Below are 24495 nucleotides of genomic sequence, written 5' to 3' on the forward strand. Positions count from 1 at the left end.
AAAAGGACAGGCGTCCCCATCAACTTCTCGCACAAAGAATCCACTTTGTGTATGAGCCCCGGTCATCAAAGTTTACAGAATCCACCGTAAAACCTTACGGAATCCACCGTGGCACGGAATCCACCGTAAAATATGCCTCCTGGAATCATACCCCCGGGGTGGGATAGCAATTGACCTCAATTGCTATTAGCTCAATGTGGAGCTAACAAAGTGGGGAAAGCATTTAAGTCTCTAGCGTGCATCCATTGTGCTTCCTCTACAGGATAGTTCTTAAATTTAACTAGATATCTAGAATATCTTCGGCCAGTTCTAGTGGTCATAAAATCAGTATCTATGATAGCTTCTGGTTCAAGTATTTCAGTCTCTTCCTCTAAAAAAGGTGGATTTTCATAAATAGGGTGTACAAGTAATTGGCCTCTAAATGGTCTTAGTAAACTAATGTGAAATGTGTTGTGAATTTTCCAATGAGGTGGTAATTCTAACTTGAATGCATTATCATTTATTTTATGAATGATCCTAAATGGTCCATAAAATCTAGGGGCTAATTTCACAACTGGGTGTCTATCTACACTTTGTAGTCTATGTTTTTCTATTCTCAACCAAACATAGTCATCAACTTTGAAATTCATTGCTTGTCTTTTCTTATTCGCTTGTTTGGTATATGATTGCTGGGCTTTGGCAATCATGTCTTTAACCTCATAAAAAATAGTATTATGCATACTAGCAATATCATCAGCACTCTGAATTCTATTTGACAAAGATGCAACAGGTGTAGATAATCTATATCCATAAATCACTTCAAACGGTGCTTTCTTTGTAGATGTGTATGGTGTATTGTTATATGCAAACTATAATAAATGCAAATGTGTGTCCCATGTCTGTGGTTTAGAAATAGTATATGCACGTAAAAGATCTAGAATAGTGCTGTTAGTGGCTTCTGTTTGTCCATTAGTTTCAGGATGAAATGCAGATGAGAAATCAATCTTTGTGCCTAGGTTAGCAAACGGAGTAATCCAAAAGTTGTTACAAAATCTAGAATCACGGTCTGAAATAATAACTTTTGGCAATCCATGGTTAGTGAAAACAGTTTTCAAAAACAATTGTGCTGCTTGTGATGCTGTTAAAGTTTTCTTGCATGGAATGAAATATGCTTGTTTACTAAACCTATCTACTACTGTCCAAATCATATCATGGTTAGATTTAGTATTAGGTAAACCAGTAATAAAATCCATAGAAATTTGTTCCCAAGGTTTAGATAGAATAGACAACGGCAAAAGTAATCCATACTGTTTACCATGATGTCTCTTAACTCTTTGACAAATCAAACATTCAGAAACAAAGTTAGATACATCAGTGTCCATATGCGGCCAATAAAAATCTTCAGTTAATGTACGTAAAGTAGATATAATACCTCTATGACCTTGATATGGGGGACAATGAATCTCATTCAAAACAAAAGATCGGAATGGAATTGTAACACACAATCTCTTTTCATAAAACATAAATCCATCATTATATGACAATGAATCAATAGGAATCAAGTTATTTTGAACTAATTTATTCCAATCAGCATGAAAGGTAATATCCTGATGATAAGTATCTTTCATAGCAATCAAAGAATCAAAAGATATAACATAAATATTATGAATGGCAGGTCTTCTACTTAATGCATCAGCCACTACATTTTCTTTTCCGGGTTGGTATTGAATGATAGGATGAAAACTTTGGATAAAAGATGCCCATTTGATATGTCGGTCAGATATTTGGGGTTGACTGTAAATGTCTAATACTTTGCTGATCGGTCTTTATCATAAATTTTGAACCCATTAAGTAGTGTTTCCACTGTCTTAATGCTTGTACAACTGCTAATAGTTCTTTGTCATATGTGAAATATTTCAGTTCAGAGGGTTTCAGCTTACAACTAGAATAGGCTATAGGATGATTATCTTGCATAAGTACAGCTCCTATTCCTGATCCACTAGCATCGGTCACTACTAGAAAGAATGGTCTATTAAAATCAGGCAACTATAGGACAGGGGCATGGGTTAATGCATGTTTCAATAAGTCAAAGGATTTCTGTTGATTTTCGGACCAATAATAGACAATACCTTTCTTTAGAAGTTTAGTTAATGGTAAAGCAAGTAAGGAAAAATTACGCACAAACTTCCTATAGAAACTAGCAAGACTAAGGAATGAGCGTAACTCATGTACGTTTTTAGGTACATGCCAATTCAATATTGCATCTATTTTCTTAGGGTCAACTTTAATTCCATCAGATGATACAATATGACCTAAATACTCAATTTCTGTTTTAAAGAATTTACTCTTTTCAGGATTTGCATACAGTTGATTATCTTTCAGTAACTGGAAAACCAATGACAAATGCTCATAATGTTCTTTCTCATTTTGACTAAACACCAAAATATCATCAAAGAAGACAATTACACAATACTGATATTTCAAAAATATACGGGTTATCATTCTACTAAACGTAGCAGGTGCATTAGTCAATCCAAATAGCATCACTAAAAATTCGTAATGACCAAACTGTGTTCGAAATGTAGTCTTGAATATGTCTGACGTATCTAGTCTCACCTGATGATAACCAGACTTAAGGTCTATTTTACTAAATATAGCAGATCCTTGTAGTTTTTCCATAAGGTCATCAACTCTAGGAATGGGATACCTATTCTTTACAGTGATCTTATTTAAAGTTCAATAGTCAATGCATATACGATAGGTATTATTCTTTTTCTTGACTAACAGAACAGGTGCACCAAATGGAGAACTACTAGGTCTAATCAATCCTCTATTTAGTAATTCCTCAACTTGACTCTGAATTTCTTTTTGCTCTATCTGGTTATGCCTATATGGTGCTTTGCAAGGTGGTTGTGTGCCAGGAATCAAATCTATCTTATGGTCTTTTGGACGTGAAGGAGGTAAACCAGGTGGTAGGTCTTCAGCAAAACAGTCCTTAAAATGTGCAAGAAATTCTTTATGCCTAGGATGCATATAATTTTCTTTTACTTGCAGTTCATTCACCCAAATGAGATAAGATTTACTACTCTTGCGTAATGCATGTTTAGCTTGAGTATGCGAAAGCAGTGGAAAAACATTAGATGCATGCATACCATATAATGTAATAGGTTTTCCTTGAAAAGTAATATTCATTGAATGTGTGGAATAGTCTATATCTGGGTTATGCCGATGACACCAAGGTATACCTAAAATAATGTCACTCGACTGTAATGGAACAACTAGGAAATTTCTTCTTTCAGTGTATTGACCAATTTGAATCTCTAAGTCATGCACTTCTTGTGTACCATTATACCTAGTGCCTAAGAATTTGCTGCTTTGATGCGATAATGCATAGGTACAGTCTGTAACTTCATTTCCTTTACTAATTTTGCTGAAATAAGATCATGAATACTACCGTCATCATGCAAAATAATCTTTTCCTTTCCATGCACCAAACATTTCATAGTCAATAAAGAATGTGGAGTTGGCATACCTGGTAAAGTATCCGAAGGTGTAGTAGTGTCGTCCTCATCTTCCGTGAAATCAGGCATATCTTCATGTTCTTCATCGTCCATTGCTCCAAGGTAGTTGATATGGGTAGGTGGCTTCTTTGAATGGCAATTTGCTGCTAGATGTCCAGGCTGGTGGCATTTATAGCATACTATTGGCTTGGCTTTGGTTACATTGTTTGCAATGGCAGGAAGTCTAGATACATTAGGATTTGGCTGTGGAATAGGCTTAGAATTTTGATTGACATTGGATGGTAAAGCAAGTGGTTTTGCCCAATTTTTACGGAAAGATGATGAAGAGAAACGACCTAGATTAAATCTTCTAAAATTGGAATTGAATTACTTAGATCCATAGTTACCATTGGCTTGGAATTGCTGTGGACATCTGTCTCTACCTCACAACTTGTCTTCAGTGTCATGAGCTAGTGAAATTGTGTCTTCAAGAGTAGCAGGCTTGAGCATGTTAACTTCAGCGTAGTAATGCCCAAGGAGTCTAGACATATACTTGCGCTTGTGTGTCGTTTCAGGTACGTCTTCAAGTATACGTAGCTGGATTAGTGCATTCCAAAAACGCTCTATGTACTGAGGAATAGGCTCATGATCCCGTTGTTGAAGAAGATCTCATTGCTTAATAGCTTTCTCATAAAATTGTGGAGGAAGGAAATTTGCATGAACTTCTTCTTGAAATTCTCCCAAGTAGCGGGACAATCTATACTCTTGCGTACTACAGTCCACCAAAGAGATGCTCTGTCCACTAAATGATTAGTGACACACTTGTTTTTATCTTTTTCTGCATAGGTTTCCTCATGGAAATAGTCGTCAAACTGACTAATGAATGCAAGAACAGTTTTTCCTTCTCGTATGCCATTGAAAGTACGGAATTTGAAACTTCTTTTACTTATCTTTGATTCCTTGTGGATGGTTTGAGCTTCGAGAGTTGCGTCGATGGTACGTCGGATAAGATCTTCGGATTGAGGTTCTTCTTTGTCGATAGACGATTTTTGTAAATTTGCCAGTTGAACTTGCAATGCTTGCCTAGCCCTTCATTCTTCATCCAATTGCATCATAATTAAATCCAGCTTTTACTCCATCGTAGGTTCAGGTAGGTCGCCTTCAGCCATAAGATCATCCATATGTGGTTCCATCATCCTACAAAACTCAAAAGACCTTTCTCACTCAAAATCAAGTTAGCGGGATGAGCGTAGCTCAAGTTCGGGAATACAAGGCTTATGTGTTTTTGGGTGTAGCTTTCACAATCTTCGAATAATCTGTGTTTTATCCTTCTTCCTATGTTGAAAATGCTTCAGCAAACCGGCGTATGGGTAGAGTACCTTCCAATGAACAACTTTGTAGTTCGGAGTTTCTGCGCAGGAACAGCCCTTCTATGAGTTTTAGACAGAAGTCAGTTTTGACTCTAGTTGACTTGTCTGACTTGCAGAGTACCAGACTAATGTGACTTGTAGAACTTTGACTTGTTAGAACTTGCTGAACTTGACTGGTTGGGTGTGACCTGAAGTTGGTTATGACTTGCAAGATTGAAGAGCTTGTGTGACTATTGCTTAAATGATTAAGCTTGAAGCTTAATGGGCAGCAAACGACGAAATTCGTGGGGGGGGGCATTTTTTTGTCAGCGCCGTAAAAATCGGAGGTCTTCTCTTGTCCCAGACGTGACGAATTTTGATGATGAAGCTTTTTAAAGCTTCTTATTAAGCTTTTACTTAAGCTTAGTAAACTTTAGAGTTAAGCTTTTGAACTTGTTGAAGATATGGAGCTTACTGTTGTCTGTGAAAAAAACGTCTTAGAGAGGGAGATGTAGGAGTGGTCCACCTCTGCAGACCAGTCCTTCGCGATCCGATGATGGAAACAAGGGTTCTTAATCGCCAGAAATCTGCCTGTATCAACGGTTCGCGACGAGATTGACTGTAGAGCCCGATCGTTCTAGGAGCTCCGTCTTCGCACGAGATGGGTAGCGATTGGAAGCTCTTGATCTCAGCTTCGCTCTGATACCACTGGTGCGTAGATAGGATGCTGTACGCTTGCGTAGTGAATGCCGGAAGGTCCCCAAGAACAATGGAACTCTACTTTTTGCACAAATTACAAGATAAAAAACATGAACGACAAGAGCAAGAGACCAACTGGGTGCAATCTACCCCCATGCCTTGTGTGAGCGCTCCACAAAGCATGTATTTTATGTATTATTCATCTTCAAGCTCAAATAATAGCCCAAATTACAAAATAGCAAGCTTTTAGCTTTTGAGTTTGCTTTAACACAAAAATAGGAATAAAGCTAATGGACGGTGCTCAAAGAGTCTGGCATGCCCAATACAATGTCCAAATAGAAATAACATAATCGTGCGCCCATGCACATACAAAATAATAATAAATATCAGACGCCTTAATAAATAGGCGTGATAAAATATAGGTTCCATGCCTAAGGTATGCGCCCATCAAAATATAATCCATAAATCGAATACTCGCTATCCTTTAATGCTTTCCTCCGCCACTGCTACTATCTCTACACATCAACTGAAGCATTCACAATCGTTAGTAAAATAATACAATTAAACCGACAAAAGTGAATACCTAGCAGTCTTCAGCTACATAAATAAATCAACTGGTTATAAATAAATCCTAACCTTAACTTATTACGAGTGCGCACTCTAAACTCATAAATGTTTATTAATTTAATATGCATTTTGCGGAATCACCCGCTATGGAATCACCCATGTACACACTAAATTAATGAAATGCCCGAAAAGGACAGGCGTCCCCATCAACTTCTCGCACAAAGAATCCACTTTGTGTATGAGCCCCGGTCATCAAAGTTTACGGAATCCATCGTAAAACCTTACGGAATCCACCGTGGCACGGAATCCACCGTGAAATATGCCTCCTGGCATCATGCAGTCCATCATTCAGCCCATAGAAAATCTATCTGCTGTTGTTGGAACCGGAAACTCCTCATGCAAGGATGCTACTACGTAGTCCTTGCTCCCCTCCGGTATGTTTTTCCAATGATCTAAGACATTGTGCTGAAAAACTTGTTGGCACAACTCTCTCATGCGAGCCATTACCCTCCTCCCCTCATCATTCATGATGATGGCTCTTGACCTATCATTGACAAGATAGGCATATCCCTCTTGGGTATGCCTAAGATGGGTCCTCTCCTACCTGTGTCCACGCTCCTGGGCATATCTAGGAGACCCCTGTACATCCGGTGTACCGATCAGGGTAGTATCTATCAGTGTAGCACCCATAGGGGTGCCACCTGCAGATGGCTGAGCAAAAGATGGAGTAACTGGAGTAGACATCCCCATAGGTATGACAAATCCTGGAGGTGACGCAACTCCAGCAGAACGACGAGACGGAGACACCACGTCCGTGCCTCCACAGCATCCACCTGAGCCACGCTCTCTAGAACCGCCAAGAGAGCGAGGAGTCACACTTGTATCCAGTACCGACCGTGGGCTCACTGCCTCCGTATCTCTACAGCATCCCCCTGACCCTAAAGCACTCCCTCTGTTTGGCCCAAGTCTGGAGTGTCGACCTTGTCTGCTCAAAGCTAAAGCATCTGATATCGCTGAAGTAGATCTAGTAGAGCGGCCTGACGATGTTCGAGACAGCTCATGGTCCACCATGTCTCTCAATCTCGCTATCTGATCTGGAGACATGCGCGTGAAGATATCCTGCAACTTCTCATTGCTCATCCCTCGACTCATCGTGAAAAGGTCACCTGCACAGACAAAAAATGATGTTAGCATAATCAATTTAAATCATACAAAGCACGGCAATATAAATCCTAAAAAAATGGTCTCACTTAAAATGCATATCTTATGTACCCTTATAAGCGATTGGTCAATGAATTGAGTAAGTGGATGCTCCAAGTATGAAGTATCCTATGGTCCCATGTCAATCTCCTGATACAACTCCGCATACACTGGAAGGTCAATAGACATGTCAGCACAAAAGGATGAGTCCACTTCATTCTCAAAGAATTCTTGGACTCATGTATTTCCATCAATGTTAGCTGATGCTGGCTCCTCTACATGCTCCAAGCTTTTGGTGGCCTCTACCCCTTGCAATATTAACCCCTCCATTTGCATATTGTCCTCATCTATGCTCGAAACATCGCTTTGATCATATACTCTCATACTTCGGGGAGCTGAAGGTATAACATACCACCATCGAGGTTGTCGGGGGTTTGGATAGAAGATTGCGTGTTCACAAACACGTACAAGAGAGATTAAACTATTCTGACATGTACCATGCCGTAATACAATTAACAAACAAATGAGTTCATGCACATGTTCACAATGGGCCGGCAACACAAAGGTGTCCCGCAAATCCGTCCATTTTTTTCAGAATCTATTTTGAGAAATCCAGATGGACCTCATTGAACTGTTGTTCCAGCTCCTTTAAGTACCACTTTGAACCACTGCACATCGAATAGTATCATGGAGAAGCTACGGTAATCCACCGTAACAATACTTTGAAAGTTCCCAAAATACTCCATCTCATCTATAACTATGTTTGGATCTGTTGTTCGTCGTCAGCTCTCTTGCTCGAACCTTACTATGATACCACAGTCCATTGTGGAGCGCATTTAGTTAATACGCTCCACGCAAAAATGACATCCGCATGACCACGCTGTACTATTATTTTGTACTGTACATTGAAACACTCAAATTAATTGTTGCATATAAATATAGATACGACAAATCCTAAACACCTCATCACCTTTGGACTACATCCCCTCGAGAATTTCCACTCCTCCATTGAGACCTCCGCTCTTTCGCGAGATGCTGTGGTTAAAGCTCCATGCAAGCATCGCGTTGATATAAACTGCGGCATCTCCTCCATGCCCTCGAGATATTGAATCAGTCGATGGCGTGTACTACGTCAAAATTCAGATCGCGCTTCCTCTCGATCTTGCTTAGCGATCTGGTAGTTGGTGAGCCACGTGTCCATAGAGTCATGGTGCAACATACAAAAGTGATTCACCTTCTCCTCCATTGCAGCATCCATTAATTTTTCTATCCCATTTCCAACCACCACATCTTCGGTCAGTCTATCATCGTCCTTCAGCGACCATAGTATTTTGTTGTCTAGATTCACCATTGGTAGCCATTGTGAAATATGCACTAGCGCCTCAGACACCAAAAAACCTTTAGTCATGCTACCTTCTGGCCGAGCTCGTTGTCGCACAAAGCCTTTCAGGGTTTTCATGAAGCGCTTCAAGAAGAACATCCATTGCATATGGACAGGTCCAGCAATCTCCACTTCATCTACAAGATGCACAAGAGGGTGGATTTGTATCGTGAGCATGTTGGTAGACAGGTATTTCTCCAAGAGACAGACCATCTCCACTACTCCTCGCCTTGCAGATTCCATAGAGGACGTCTTAATCTCCTTCTGTGAGATCCATTGCACCAAAGTCGACAACCTGTAAATGGCCCCGCGTATTTCTGGAGTAAGGCATCCTGCGATCGCGATCGGTAGTACAAACTACCACAAATGAGAAAGCATTATGAACAATGGCTACACTCCAAATAGTAAAATGGACACACCAATTACAATCCATTTGTAGTAAAAACGTGACATATCTTATGCCAGTCATGGGATTTTAGCCCTGATAATTGGTCATCTTTAGAAAATGCAAACCTGAGAGAACGCATCATACCCATCGGACCGCGGATAGACTTGACTACTTGCTTCACAATGCGCTCTTCTTTAGTGGACAAAACCCAAGGAGCGCGAGGTAGCTATACGCAACCATTAACACTCGACTGCTACCAAAGCACCTCCATCTTACCTACCTTCTTAAAATCTATTCGTGCCCCTATAGTGTCTCTCTTTCCTGTGATGTGGTCCCATAGCAAGCTATCCACATTCTTGAAAATATGCATGGGATCCAACAAGTGGTTGATCTGTAATTGGGTCCAATATGGCAACTCGTAGAAAACTGAGAACTGCCACATTTTGTTTGGATGTGACTCCGCGTGGACCATTTTCAACTCGTACCAGCTTGCGGCATTCATATATGTTGGAGGCCATCTAAGAAAACCTTCCCTGAGTTCATGTCTCTTTGGCAAGAAAGCGGCGTGTCCTTGATATACCATCTTCTTCATGGTTCATGATCTTCGAGAGTCTAACTGTGGCCCGCACAATGGACATGCATGATAACCTGAGGTAACCAAATCTATTCCAACATCTCTATCCAGTGAATATAAACTTGAATGAGATAAAATATAGATATTACCAGCAAGAACAGAAGCCTATTTACCTGAGCACTCTCTAAATCCCAGAAAGTCATGCATCATCCACATGAGAATGGCTCGAATATTGGCGGAATGTCGACCATCGTGCTTGCTCATATCTTGCACGGTGACCCCCTCCTCCAACAAAATCTTAAGCTCATTGACTAATGGATGAAGGTACACGTCCATATTTTTGACTTTGTAGCGGTCGGAGACAAGTAAGCTAAGGATGAGATGTTCTTTCTTAGTAGAAAGCTGTGGAGGGATATTGTAGTTGACAAGGACTATAGGGGCCACACACTATAAGAAGTTGAGCGTAGACCGAATGGGTTCACGCCATCCATTGCAAGAACGAGCCGAAGATTCCTTGGCTCTCGACCAAAGCCTGGGAAGGTAGAAACAATATGGGTCCATGCGCATGAATCCATTGATATTCGTTGAACTCCATCTGTGGACCTATTCTGCGCATGCCACGTTGTCAAGCTCTCCATGTTGGACGTATGAAACTTGTGGTTTATGCGGGGGATAAGTGGAAAGTGTCTACGAACTTTTTGAGGGATGGTTTGCCCTTGCAAGTCCTATCGATACCTGTGAGCACCACACTTTGGACATGTGTCCATAGTCTCGTATTCTCCTCGAAATAGTATGCAATCGTTGATGCATACATGGATGCTATTGTAGTCCATGCCAAGCTTTCATAAAACATGTCGTGCATCATCACGAGACTCAGGTATGGTATTTGCAGGTGATAATATATGATATTTTAATAACTTGAAAAAAAATCATAAAACACCTTGAAAAAGCACAAATGTTTTTAATAATAGTGCTGAAAAGAAATCAACAAAGCGTATGTACAAGGTACCTAAACAACTCGGTCACACTCGCATCGCTCCACCCGTATTTTGCTTGCACACTCAGGAGTGCAAGCAGTGCCTTCAGGTGAGATACTCGACACCCATCATATAATGGTATGGATGCTTTATGGGACACAATGATTAACATACGCCTCGCGATCTTGAACAACAAGACCTTCATTGTTTTCCATTTTGTCTACGTTACAACAAACAATTTGTTTTTGTTATCATTCTTTTTTTCTTTCTTAAATTGTTTGAGAATGGATTTCTTCTCTTGTAACTCAGCGAAAATTAACGTATGTAAAGTCTCCACCCACCCACCCACAGATTAAGATATATATGTCGGAGTGTTTCTCGTCTTGTGGTGTTTTTTATCAATTTATTATCTCCTCTCCTTCCATCTCTCTCTCTCTTTGTCTTTCTTTATTATGTTGTATGTTTATTCCCTCTCTCTCATTCCTTCTTCTTTTTTCTCTTCCTTTCCCTCTCTCATTTTCTTTAACAATCATGGCTATGACTACGATGAAGACCATGACCACGACCACGACCATGACCACGACTACGACCACGACCACGACCACGACTATGACTATGACTATGACTATGACTATGACTACGACTATGACTACGACGACCACGACCATGACCATGACCACAACTATGACTACAACTACGAGGACCACGACCACGACTAAGACTACGACTACGACTATGACCATGACCACGACCACGACCACGACTATGACTACGACTACGACCACAACTACGACCACGACTACGACCAGTATAATAAACAAGAAAAGAAAAAAAGAAAAAAACAACAACAACTACGACTACAACAATAAATAAGAAAAGAAGAAAAAACTACTACTACTATTACTATAACAAAAAACAAGAAAACTAAACAACAATAAACAAGAAAAAAATTCTTTCTTTTTCTCTCTCCTCTCCCTCTCTCATTTTTTCTCTCTCCTCCCCCTCTCTAATTTCCTTTTCTCTATTTCTCTCCCTCTCTCATTTCCTCTCCCTCCCTCACCCTCTCCCTCTCTTTCTTTCTTTCCCTATTATATTTAGTGTATTTTCTCTCTTCTCTCCCTCTCTCATTTCCTCTCCCTGCCTCACCCTCTCTCTCTCTTTCTCTCTTTCCTATTAGATTTAATGTTTTTCTCTCTCCTCTGCCTCTCTCATTTTTTTCTCTCTCCTCCCCCTCTCTCATTTCCTTTTCTCTCATTCTCTCCCTCTCTCGTTTCCTCTCCCTCCCTCACCCTCACCCTCTCTTTCTCTCTTTCCCTATTAGGTATATGGGTTTTTTCTCTCCTTTTCTCTCTCCTCTCCCTCTCTCATTTCCTTTTCTCTCTTTCTCTCCCTCTCTCGTATACGCTCCCTCCCTCACCCTCACCCTCACCCTCTCTTTCTCTCTTTCCCTATCAAGTTTAATGTTTTTTCTCTCTTTTTCTCTCTCCTTTTCCTCTCTCATTTTTTTCTCTCTTTCTCTTATTTTTTATCTCTCTTTCTCTCCCTCTCTCATTTCCTCTCCCTCCCTTACCCTCCCCCTCTCTTTCTCTCTTTCCCTATTATGTTTAATATTTTTTCTCTCTCCTCTCCCTCTCTCATTTCCTTTTCTCTCTTCCTCTCCCTCTCTCACTCTTTCTCCCTGCCTCACCCTCTCCCTCTCTTTCTCTCTTTCCCTATTAGGTTTAATGTTTTTTCTCTCTTTTTCTCTCTCCTCTCTCTCTCTCTCATTTTTTTCTCTCTCCTTTCCCTCTCTCATTTCCTTTTATCTCTTTCTCTCCCTCTCTCATTTCCTCTCCCTCCCTCACCCTCAACCTCTCTTTCTCTCTTTCCCTATTAGGTTTAATGATTTTTCTCTCTTTTTCTCTCTCCACTTCCTCTCTCATTTCCTCTCCCTCCCTCACCCTCACCCTCACCCTCACCCTCTCTTTCTCTCTTTCCCTATTATGTTTAACATATTTTCTCTCTTTTTCTCTCTCCTCTCCTTCTCTCATTTCATTTTGCTCGCTTCCTCTCCCTCTCCCATTTCTTCTCCCTCTCTCATTTCTTCTCCCTCCCTCACCCTCACCCTTACCCTCTCTTTCTCTCTTTCCCTATTATTTTTAACATCTTTTCTCTCTCCTCTCCTTCTCTCATTTTTTTCTCTCTCCTCTCCCTCTCTCATTTCTTCTCTCTCCCTCACCCTCTCCCTCTCTTTCTCTCTTCCCCTATTATGTTTAATGTTTTTTCTCTCTTTTTCTCTCTCCTCTCCCTCTCTTATTTCCTTTTCTCTCTTCCTCTCCCTCCCTCACCCTCACCCTTATCCTCTATTTCTCTCTTTCTCTAATATGTTTAACATCTTTTCTCTCTTTTTCTCTCTCCTCTCATTCTCTATTTTTTTTATGTCTCCTCTCCCTCTCTCATTTCCTTTTGCTCTCTTCCTCTCCCTCTCTCATTTCTTCTCCCTCCCTCACCCTCTCCCTCTCTTTCTCTCTTTCCCTATTATGTTTAATGCTTTTTCTCTCTTTTCCTCTCCCCCCCCTCTTTCTCTCTCCCTCCCTCTCCCTCTCTCATTTCCTTGTGATGTTTAATGTCTCCATCCCTCTCTCTCTCCCTCTCCCTCTCTCATTTTCTCTCTAATTTTCCTATTATGTTTAATGTTTCCCTCTCCCTCTCCCTCTCCCTCTCCCTCTCCCTCTCTCATTTCCTCTCCCTCCCCCTCTCTTTCTCTTCCCTCCCTCTCCCTCTCCCTCTCCCTCTCTCTTCCTTTCCCATTTCCTCCCTCTCTCATTTCCTCTCCCTCTCTCTTTCTCTCTCCCTTCCTCTCCCATTTCCTCTCCCTGCCTCTCCCTCTCTCATTTCCTCTCCCTCCCTCTCCCTCTCCCTCTATTTCTCTCAGTTCCTCTCCCTCTCTCAATACACACAAATTATACAAAAAACAAGTAAAAGAGAGAGAGAAAACACAAAAACAAAGCAAGAATGGACAATGCACTCACCGTAAGAACCTAACAAACAAACAATATATTATGTAAACAATTCATCATGCTATATACTTTAAAGTCAATCGAACTTCTTACCCACTCATGCCGAGTGGAGGGTGGCTGTCGGCATTAATCCATCTCTTCTTCCAATCTCAAATGGTTAGAGATTGTGGAGACATTCCATTAGTAGGGAGAACATATTTGGGATGGTCAATAGGAAGAAATCGATGATGATTGTCATAGATAACCTTCTTTAAACGTGCCGTCCTAGAGGAAACTAGAGAGGGATTGCAAATAGGACATGCATGATATCATGATGTGGTTAAACCTGAACAAACAAGTGAATTAATAACATGCAATTGATTCAAGTCTTGAATTTCAAATATAGAGTTATATACATGTACCTGAACACTCTCCATATCCTAGAAAGTCATGCATGGTCCACAACAACATGGCCTTCAAAGTGAAATCTCTAGGGGATGTAGATGCGCTTGTATCTTGCACCTCAATACGTTTCCATAACATTTTTAACTCTTCAATCAAAGGCTCTAAGTAAATGTCCATGTTTTTTACCTTGTGCTTTCTAGGAATCAGAAGGGACAACATTACATGTCTATTTTTAATTGCCATGGATGGAGGAATATTATAGTTCACCAGTACCACTGGCCATACACTGTATGATGTGCTTTTGATGCCAAATGGATTGATTCCATCCATACCTAAACCAAATCTAAAATTTATTGGCTCTTCTTTGAAAACGGGCCACAAATTGTCTATATGTTACCATGCTGGTGTGTCTGCAGGGATCCTCCATTTTCCATCACTTGAACAATGACTAGCATGCCATGACATGAGCTTTCCAATAGACTTACACTTGAACATAAGTTAAATACGTGGAATAAATGAAAAATATCGCAAAACCTTACGAGGCACATTCATTGACTTCATCTCTACTTTGTATCTTGATTCACCACAAACAGGACACTTGTGCGAACTCATGAATCCCATGAAATGAGACACAATCATTGACACATGCATGGATCTTGACATAATCGAGGCCTCCCAGAGATGTCAAGTAATGTCTTGCTTGCTCTCTCTTAGTTGGCAATTTGTTTCCTTTTGGAAGCATTTGTGATAATAACCTACATATATTTTTAAAAGTGAGTTAAAAAACCACCAATATATATTTGTGTCTGATTTCAAAATAGAACAATTAATATTATGATTCATAAGCCAAACTGAATTGATACCTACTTCAATAACGCATTCAAACTGACATTACTCCATCCATAAATTATTTGCAAGTTAAGTATCTCGAGGGACGCACGAAGAACAGAGTACGTACAACCTTCATACAAAGGAGTAGATGACGCTATGTATAGTGGGTCATCTGGCTTCGTCAAGTAACCTTCTCCCCGAACCGGTTGCGAAAATAGATCGTGTACCATGTTGTCCAAAATCTTATCCTCTACAACTTGATGGGGCATTTCATGAGGCCGGCTACTATCATGGTTGTCAGTCTTCACTCTTCTTGAAGACTTTGCCTCCTCACGTCGACGTTTTTGTGGCACCACATCCTGCTCAACCACAAAAGGGAGTTACATGTACGTTGATATATATTTCAAACACAGACTAGCAATCTTAGTGTTAGAAACAATTAATACCGGTGATTTTTCTTGGTTCCATTCTCCATACATGCTGAGATGTGACATTGCAACTCGACGCGCTCGAAAAATACACCCTCGACAACGATCACACATGCATTTAATTTTTCATCATAGCCATGCATCTCGATTATGAAGACGTAATGTTTCATCCTCACTTGAGGATGTGCTCGATGACTCATCAGCATGCACCGTACTAGGTGATGATGACGACATGATTAAACCTAATTCATGACAACATCAAATTTGTTATTAATATGTTTACATAAAAACTTCAAGGCGTATTAATTATTTTAAGATATTCAATTTTAAATACACAAAACTTATCATAAATACATAAAAATTTATGATAAAAACTTACTATCAAAACTTATCTTAAATACAAAAACTAATTATCATAAAAATGCAAGTGCGCTAAATGCGCGTATATGCATGCGTCTATCTGTGCGTCTAAATACGCATCTACTAGCGCGTCTACGTAAAATTAGACGCGCATGTATACGCAAAAATAGACGCAAATGTCAAAATTCAAAAGATACAAGCAATTTCTTTTCAAACTGCACCTTGCCTATGTTTTTTGCGCGTTCTGGAGCTCAAGTTCAGCCGACATGCAATCTACCTCCACTAGTCTCTTCATGACTCACCTCTTCTTTTACTTCAAAGAGACAAGAAGGGAAAGAAGACAACTAAAGAGAAGAAAGCCAAGGAGAGGAAGAAAGAGAGAACAAAAGAAAGGAGAACAAGAGGAACAAGAGGCAAAGAGAGGAGACAATAAGCAGCAAGCATCAAGGGAGAACAACTCACCAAGGAGAGGAAGAAGGGGAAGAAAGCAGTGCCACCACCCATCCACACCAAAGACCCGAGGTGAGTCCTCTCTCTCTCTCTCTCTCTCTCTCTCTCTCTCTCTCTCTCTTTCCCCTCCCTCCCTCTCTCTCTTTCTGTATTAGGATCTTTCTTTCTATGAATTTGAAGTTTTTTTATCACAAAAAAATTATGGCGATCGTCGGCCTGAGAGCGGCCGACTTAGGGCGTCTGACAACGCACGTAGATTCCAGAGCAGACACAGATATAGATGCGCAGCTGTGTTTGCTGTTATCGCATCTGTAGTCGCGTCTCTAAGTGCGTCTATTCTGAATGATAGACGTGAGTATACACACGCCCTGCTCAGTTTTTTCCATGCTGGTACCACATCTCTGAGCGCGTCTATTTTGCATACTAGACGTGAGAATACACACACTCTGCTTAGAAAACAAAGACTTTGACTTCGGGGAAGCGTCTGAGAGCGTGTCTATTCTACATCTCAGACACGAATATATATGGGCCAACTCTGATTAAAAAAACAAGCTTTTATTTCTGGAATTGTAAAAATATGTTACACAATAGTACAGTTTACACAATATTGCAGCTTAGCAAATTTGTCTTATTCTTGTGTTTTATTTGCAAATGTCGCATCCTGGTTCATCTAGCAATGACCAAGATTTGGAGCACATGAATGATACATTGGTCTTGTTCAGTAGAGGAGTCAATGCTTTTTTTGGAGGTTTTCCTAGTAAGGAAGACTTCATGGGAGAGATGACTACACACCTTGGCCCCTCTCCCACAGTAGACGAGGTGTTCAACGTCATGTCTGGAATGCCTCTGATGTCTTTGCCTGGCACTACTTCCCAAACACCAAATGTCCAAATCCCAATTGCAGGTACTCCACGTGCAGCACCTGTACATGCATCTACTGAAGCACAAGCGTCAGCCAATGCACGTGCATTTGCGGAAGCACGTGCATCCAGCGAGGCTGAGGGTAGTTGACAGAGAGGGAGGAGGGAGAGTCGAGGGGGAGGACGAGGTTTGTGTGGGGGTTGCCTAGGAGGAGCCTGTACGCCAATACTATAGAGTTACAGATACTGGTGGCATCTTCTATGATGATGAAGGAAGGGATGTAATGGTGTACATAAGGAGCATCGTGTATGCGACGTATAAAGATTGTTTCATTTACTTCAAGAATCAGAAAAGTGGCTTGTGGCAGGAGGTGCTAAGGGCAATCCATAGGAGGTACCCAAATCCTGAGGGTTAGCGATTCTCGGATGATTGGGGACACACAAAAGTGAGGGATTTGCTTCACAACAAAAGATCCCACCTCATGACACGTGCCAAGGAGTCACTACGGAGATAAGAGGAGGGGCGTGGAGCCTATAGCCAACCACCTATGTGCCACCACATAGAGTGGAAGAAAGCCAAGAAGAAAGCAACAGAGAAAGTGAAGAGTCGCCAGCACGCAGAGGCACGACGCATCCAAATGGAAACTATGGGATCGTCGCATTACGGATCGGGTGGCAGAGAGTTGTGGGAGGCAGAGTTTGTAAGTATATTTTGATTTCTAGCCTTTTAAATTTTATATTTTTAAAAATTCTTTATATAATTTATTTTAATACATTGTGTCTCATAATTTTTTGTATATCATAATTGTTTTGTAGACTACTATCGTTGGTAGGATACCTACTCCTAGAGAGGTAGGTTACCATCGAGGCAATAACTGCACAGCCACATCGCTTTACTTCTATGAGGAGGGTCTCATCATTGAGAAGCAATACAACTGGGCTATGAGGATTCGACAGCGAGAGGAGGTATTTTTTTCCAACCGGGCTATGAGGATTCGACAGCAAGAGGAGGTATTTTTTTCTTACTTTCCTATTAATTATAACTTTTTCTTTGCAATTGTACGTAAGCAACCTTGATATTTTGTGTGTGTAGGCGAACCCCGATGTGGAGCATAGCGAGGAGAATGATAGCGACGCCAGTAGCGATGGTGGTGCTAGCAAAAATGTTTCTTCTTCAAATTCGTAGAGAAGCACCATACGTTCTCTATGGCCTACTCCTTGTGGCCACGCTTTAGGTCGCAAGCACTTAAACTCCCCATGTAAATGCGTTTTATATATAATGAATACATGGATTTTTGTTTTCAATTCTCGTGCCTTCAGATCCATTGTGTTTTTCCCAAATGCACAATTTGATGTATGGAAGTTGGGGGGAAAAAAAACAGAGAGCATAAAGCAACCACATACTCTTTGGTTCTTTTTTTCCAATTATGTGCTTCACGTCTATTTGCGTGTCTAAATTGCGGAAAATGCGCATCTATACTCGCGTCTAAAATGCAGAGTACATGCGCCCATAGACGTGCTATATAATTCAAATTAATAAAAAGAAATTAAATATCTTTTTTTTAATGAGATTTTTGGTTTTGTGGTCGCGTCTACTGGCGCACGTAAAAGCGCGTCTATGCACGTGTCTATATGCCCGTCTAATCTTCCAAGTATATGCACTTGTAGATGCACAAAAGAAATTAAATAAATAATAAGTTTGATTTTCGTGTGCGCGTTTATTTATGCGTGTATATGCGCGTCTATTGGTGCGTGTGGATTTCCTTATACACGTGACTATAGATGCGAAATGGTACATGCGCATTTAGACAGGCTTATAGACGCACCCGTAAGATTTTCTCTCAATTCAAAAATCACGTCTAAGAGCATGTCTAAGAGACCTTTTTGTTGTAGTGTATCTAACTAAACTAATTAACTAATAGATAAATCTATAAATCTATATCCCTAAACTAGATAAACCCCTCTCTCTCTCTCTCTCTCTCTCTCTTTTCCTTTCTTCTTCTCCCTCTCTCATTTCCTCTCTTTCTCCCTCAATGCACCTCATTCTTGAAAAAAACAAACAAAAAAAAGAAGAAAGAACAAGAACAAACCAAGATGAGGATGGATCGTTCGTCTCCTCTTTGCGACAAACCCTCTCTTTGTTTCTCTCCATCCCTCATGTTTTCTCACTCATTCTTCTCCCTCTCTCCCTCCCTCTCTCTCTTTCTTACATTCTTTGTTCTCTTTCATGTTTTTTTTTTCTCTCTCTCTCTCTCGTGCTCTCTTTCTTTTGCTTTCTTCTTCTAAAGTAGTTCAAGGTTACGAATCTATACTATTAGTTAACGAGAGGTGGGGGGCGGGTGCCACATGGCAGCCCCCCCACCTCCCCCACAAGAAAAAAAAGAGAACGCGCGGGCAGGTGCCACGCGTCCAGTACCTGCCCCCGCTCGTAAAAATCGCGCCCGCCCCGGCGCGAAGGCAAGTCTAGGCATGGAGTGCCTAGTATTCAATTATTCTAAGGAATTCCACATGGTAGTGACCTTGATTACTTTTTCATGGGCTGCTAAAATACATGCATGCTATCAAATTCATTAAATAGGTATGTTACAAGCATAGCTAGGTAGCAACAAGTTGGGGAGTCAAGCAGCGCACAAGTAGTAGAGCGCATCAACAAGTATGGACAAAGGGCATGGACGGCTACACACACAAGCACGTGAGCAAGAGGGTGATGCAACGAATGAGTGATTGAGCCAAGTGTAGGGAGGTCGCAATCAGGGCCAAAATGTTGTTGATACATGGCTCCCATCAGAAAGTTTTATTAAGAAGTTTGAGGATGTGCAGGCATATGCCAAGTGGTAACCCATCCCAAACCTCACAATTTTATATATATATATATATATATAAACATTATTATTATAATTCATAGTAAGTACTTATAATTAATATAAATAAATTACTCTTGAAAAAAATGATTTATATTATACATATAATGAAAATATAGTTTAATCTTAAAGCATATATTTAAACATCAATATTAAAAATTGATTATGAAGTCAATCGACAACTACACATCAATATTAAAATCTGTTATTAAGTTAATATAGTAAAAGTTGTAGTAATGACAGATGAGACTACGCTCGAGCAGGCTGAGTCTGTGGTCGCGGGAGAAGGGATGTGTGGTGGTCATACTGATAGAAGCCGATCATGATCCCCGCGTGGACGTGCATCAGGAAGCGAGGCAGGAGGGTAGTCGATGAGAGTGTAGCCGACGAACAGGGTATCGAATTCCCTAGCAACAATGATTGCCTTCGGTGATCGACAGGATGGGGGGTTAAGGATGTTATGGACGCCATGCATGGAGGGAATGGTATCCCATGGCGGCGCCACGAGCGAGGTGCAGGAACGTCGCAATGTGAGACGGAATGAGCTGGCAATAAGGGATGCCGTCCCGGAAAATAAGGTAGCAGATCAGCCGTCAACCGTTGCGATCGCAACACCATCTGAAACATCTGGAATGCGCGCGTGAAGTTCCTTGTCGCAGGTGCGCAGGTGCCGTGCTGCAGACGCCGTCAGCTCTCAGGTGTCCACCGGTAGTATTGCCCCTGCATGACGGCTTTTACTGCCCTGGAATCTCCACGATAGCACCGGAAATAGTTATCCTGTTCATGCCGAATATCCTTGTCATTGCCACCCTTGGATCCTTTTGAAAAGCTTGCCCTACCTACGTCTACTCTCCCAAAGCCCATACTTCAAGGAACCTCCATCCTTCCCGATAACTTCTTTTTAAAATGCAAATTTTCACTTTTTAAGCTTAACAAATGGGTTCTCCAACAAATCATTTAAAATAATAGTCATTTTTTAAAACAACCTTACATTGAAACTTTTGCATAAATGCCTTACATTGAAACTTTTTCATAAATTCGGAGTTTGAATCATCCAAATTATGGCTATTTTTGTCGGGGAAAAGCATGGGTATCAACAAACGTCAATAACAAGTATATAGCAACATGCAATACGGTACCTCTCAAGTTGAGGACCTTGTCACCACACCATGATCAAAATTTTGAGAGAAGTCCTTCAAAAAAAACAAAAATCATTGCTCCCAAACCCCAAGAAGGCATCCCTAATAATAAAGTTGTCGTGCACTTAGATAACAACCATGTTAGAGTCATTCATGTACATGCTAGGTACACTAGGAGCTACATTAGTTGGATGTGGAAATGCATGGGGCTTTGTAAGGAAGTTATAAGCACTCGCAAAGAAACGTGAGGTGATCAGCTTGAAGGTGGATGGGTTAAAGACACTAGTGGAGTTCCCATCCTCCCCCATAACGCTATATAATAGTAACCCCTTCAAGCCTAGCCACCTTGCACCTTTATTACCATAATATAATTATAAGATATTGGACTACCATGTCTAGATTGAGACCAATCAAATAAAGGATTTATAATTCCAAGTAATTGTCAAAAGGAAACAATAAAATTTTGATTTTACCGCATATTTTTCAATTTAAAAGTTACTTCATAGAAAATTGCCATGTGGAATGATAAGACTGGCATGAATGCTTGCCATGTGATAGATTCCTCAATTGTTGATATTATAGATATAGATTATAGGTATATATGACAAACTAAAGAAGTGAGACTCTCCATAGGATGAAGTTTAGCTAAATTGAAAGAAAATTCTCTTTGGTGACACGGACGACATGAATGAGGAAACATATACGATATGTGTGTTTCTTCCTACTATGACCTTTTGATACTTTTGAAACTATTGAAATAAGCTTCTTTTTGCTAGGGATAGGATTTCCTAGTCTACTTATAGCTTTCCAATACACTCATCTTAAGGGTAATATATTATTAGTTATTACTGATATTTTGGGGAAAAAGACTAGTTGCTTTAAGCATGCCAACAAAAAGCTTCTAAACTCATCTCATTAGAGATGCTAGATGTAATAAAATAGTATAGTCATGCATTAAAAAGTAAAGGGTAACACATGTGTTCATGTGGCTCGACATTTCCATCCAAGATTGCTATGTAGATTTTTGTAATTGCACTTATGAGAGGGATTTAAATTAATAATGGGAAAAAACCCATGTGTACCTAAAGAAAATGAGTTACTTTACTCATGAAAGCTTATAAAGTTATTGGTTTTTAAGTACCCCTTGGGAAATGTGATAGAAATGATTTTCTAATAATGAGCTTGTTATGAATAGACTAAAAGATAACATCATTTACATAAAGTTGTGTGTGTGTGTGTGTGTGTGTGTGTTTGCACATGTCTATGCATATGCATGTAGATACATATGCTACAATAGAGAATCAACATCTCAACCATTTATTTAGTGTTCTCAACATCCAATATGTACTTGAAATACTTATTCATGCATTCATGCTATTTTTGATTATGATTACCACTATTTGCAAGCTATAGAGGCTATTGAGTTTTAATAACTTGATTGAATCTGACACCTAGTTGATAAATATGTTATCCTATGAAAATACCAAAATAAAATCTCTAAAACACTTGGGTGAAAATAGGGGCGATTCATTGTTTTCTATGTCATTTTATTGACATAATCTTTTGTAAGTTATTATATCTAGGCCCAATACGTTGTATTAGGTCAAGGTTGGCATTTGGAAAAGTGTCTAAAATTTTGATGGAGAATTTTTTGTCTTGCTATTTTACCAAAGCAATATTAAATGGATGTTTCACATCTATCTTTATTGTTATGGATTATTTTGTATTTATAGATCAAGCACATTGTAAAGGAACCTTCTAGATTGAATAACTAATAAAGTAGAGGAGATAGAAGAATGAATGCCCAAATGTCTATGAGAAAAAATCTCACATATGAAAATGACAATTTATGACTAAGAGTATAAGAGAGAAGTATTTGTATCTCCAAAATACCAAGTGGTATGCCATTGAACTTTTAAAACAAAAAAGCAATATAGTTCTTTTTGAACCATTTTATGTAGTGATGGCGGGCCCCTCAAAAATATAATGTATCACATCGCATAAATTGAAGAGGCCTTAACACCCCTTTGTACTTTATTACATAAAGCATGGCACAACTTAAAAGGGGATATTCATACTTGAGGAGAAAATGAGTGTCTTTTATTTGTGGAAAATTCACAAGTGGTTTTCTAATAGGTCTTGAAAAAGTAAGGGTTTTTAAAAAAGGTCTTGAACAAGAAACATAGAGAGTTTACATATAGTGAGCTCTCAAGTGTAGTAGTATGAGAGGTATAGGGGCATTAAGTAAAGGTATATTGATGATATATTTATAGAAGTCATATCCACTTTCATGGACTAACCATCATATGATATAGTAAACATAAGTCATCGCCCTAATGAATGCTAAATAATATATGATATGGTCAATATAAGACAAAAAGATTCATAAATATACCATAAGAGCATATCCATGAATTTTTAACAAGATGAAGGGGTGTTCGTTTCAGGGATTATATAAGGAATTATGTGTAATATACCCATTATGCTAACCTTGTGCTTATAAAATTCGTGGATCTCAAGTTCTTAATTTTAATTTTAGGAGTTGAATAATTTAAGTTTTCCATACATAGAATGATAAATTAATCTAATAATGAATTCCCATAAGGTTAATAAGAAGCATAAGATATAGAGACTAGCTTAAACTCAATAAAGATGCAAAACTTCACAATATTAAAATGGGACATTAGACAACCAAATCAAGAGAAGCGAATCAGGGGGATAATTTAGGTAGAAACGATACACTAAGCTCCTAGTGAATTTTGATAGGGTTAATAATATGTATAAGATATAGAAAGTAGCCTAAGAAAAACTTAGTAACATTAAAATGGGACATTAGAAAAGAAAATCAAGAGAAGCCAATAGTGCACAAGCGTAGAGCTCAAAATATTATCCATCGTATGTTCTGAGGTGACTGACAAAAATCGAAAGGCCAAGCATGAGCTAGCCTTAAGGGAGTATTATAAGAGGGAAAATAAGAAAAAGACAGGGACTTATGGATAAATACAAGTGTAGAGTTTTACACGCAATATATTATATAGCCAACATAAATTGTCCCCCTTATCAATGCTTAACAATATATGATATAGTGAACATAAGATAAATAGATTCATAAATAAACCATAAGATTGTAAGGCCTTATGAGTAGTATATTGATTATGCTAACCTTATCCTTATAAAATTCATGTGTCTCAAGTTCTTGACTTTAAGCTAAAGACTTGATAAATTCATTTGTGAATTCCAATAAGGTTAGTAATACACATAATACATAGAAAGTAGATTAAACTCAGTAAAAAAGCAAAACTTAACAACATTAAAATGGGACATTAGACAACCAAATCAAGAGAAGCCAAATCAAGACAACATTTAAATGGGACATTAGACAACCAAATCAAGAGAAGCCAATAGAGTAGAAGCATATAGCTCAAAATATTCACTATTGTAGACATTGGGTGGTGCCTAGACAAGAGCCAAAAGGTCAAGCAAGAACTAGCATAGAGGGAGTATTGTAATAGGGAAAATAAGAAAAAGATAGGGACTTACAGATAAATGCAGGGGGTAGAATTTTAGAA

This window comes from Lygodium microphyllum, chromosome 2 (assembly GCF_053477565.2).
Source record: "Lygodium microphyllum isolate KBCC chromosome 2, Lygodium_microphyllum_v1.1.10, whole genome shotgun sequence".
Lineage (NCBI taxonomy): Eukaryota > Viridiplantae > Streptophyta > Polypodiopsida > Schizaeales > Lygodiaceae > Lygodium > Lygodium microphyllum.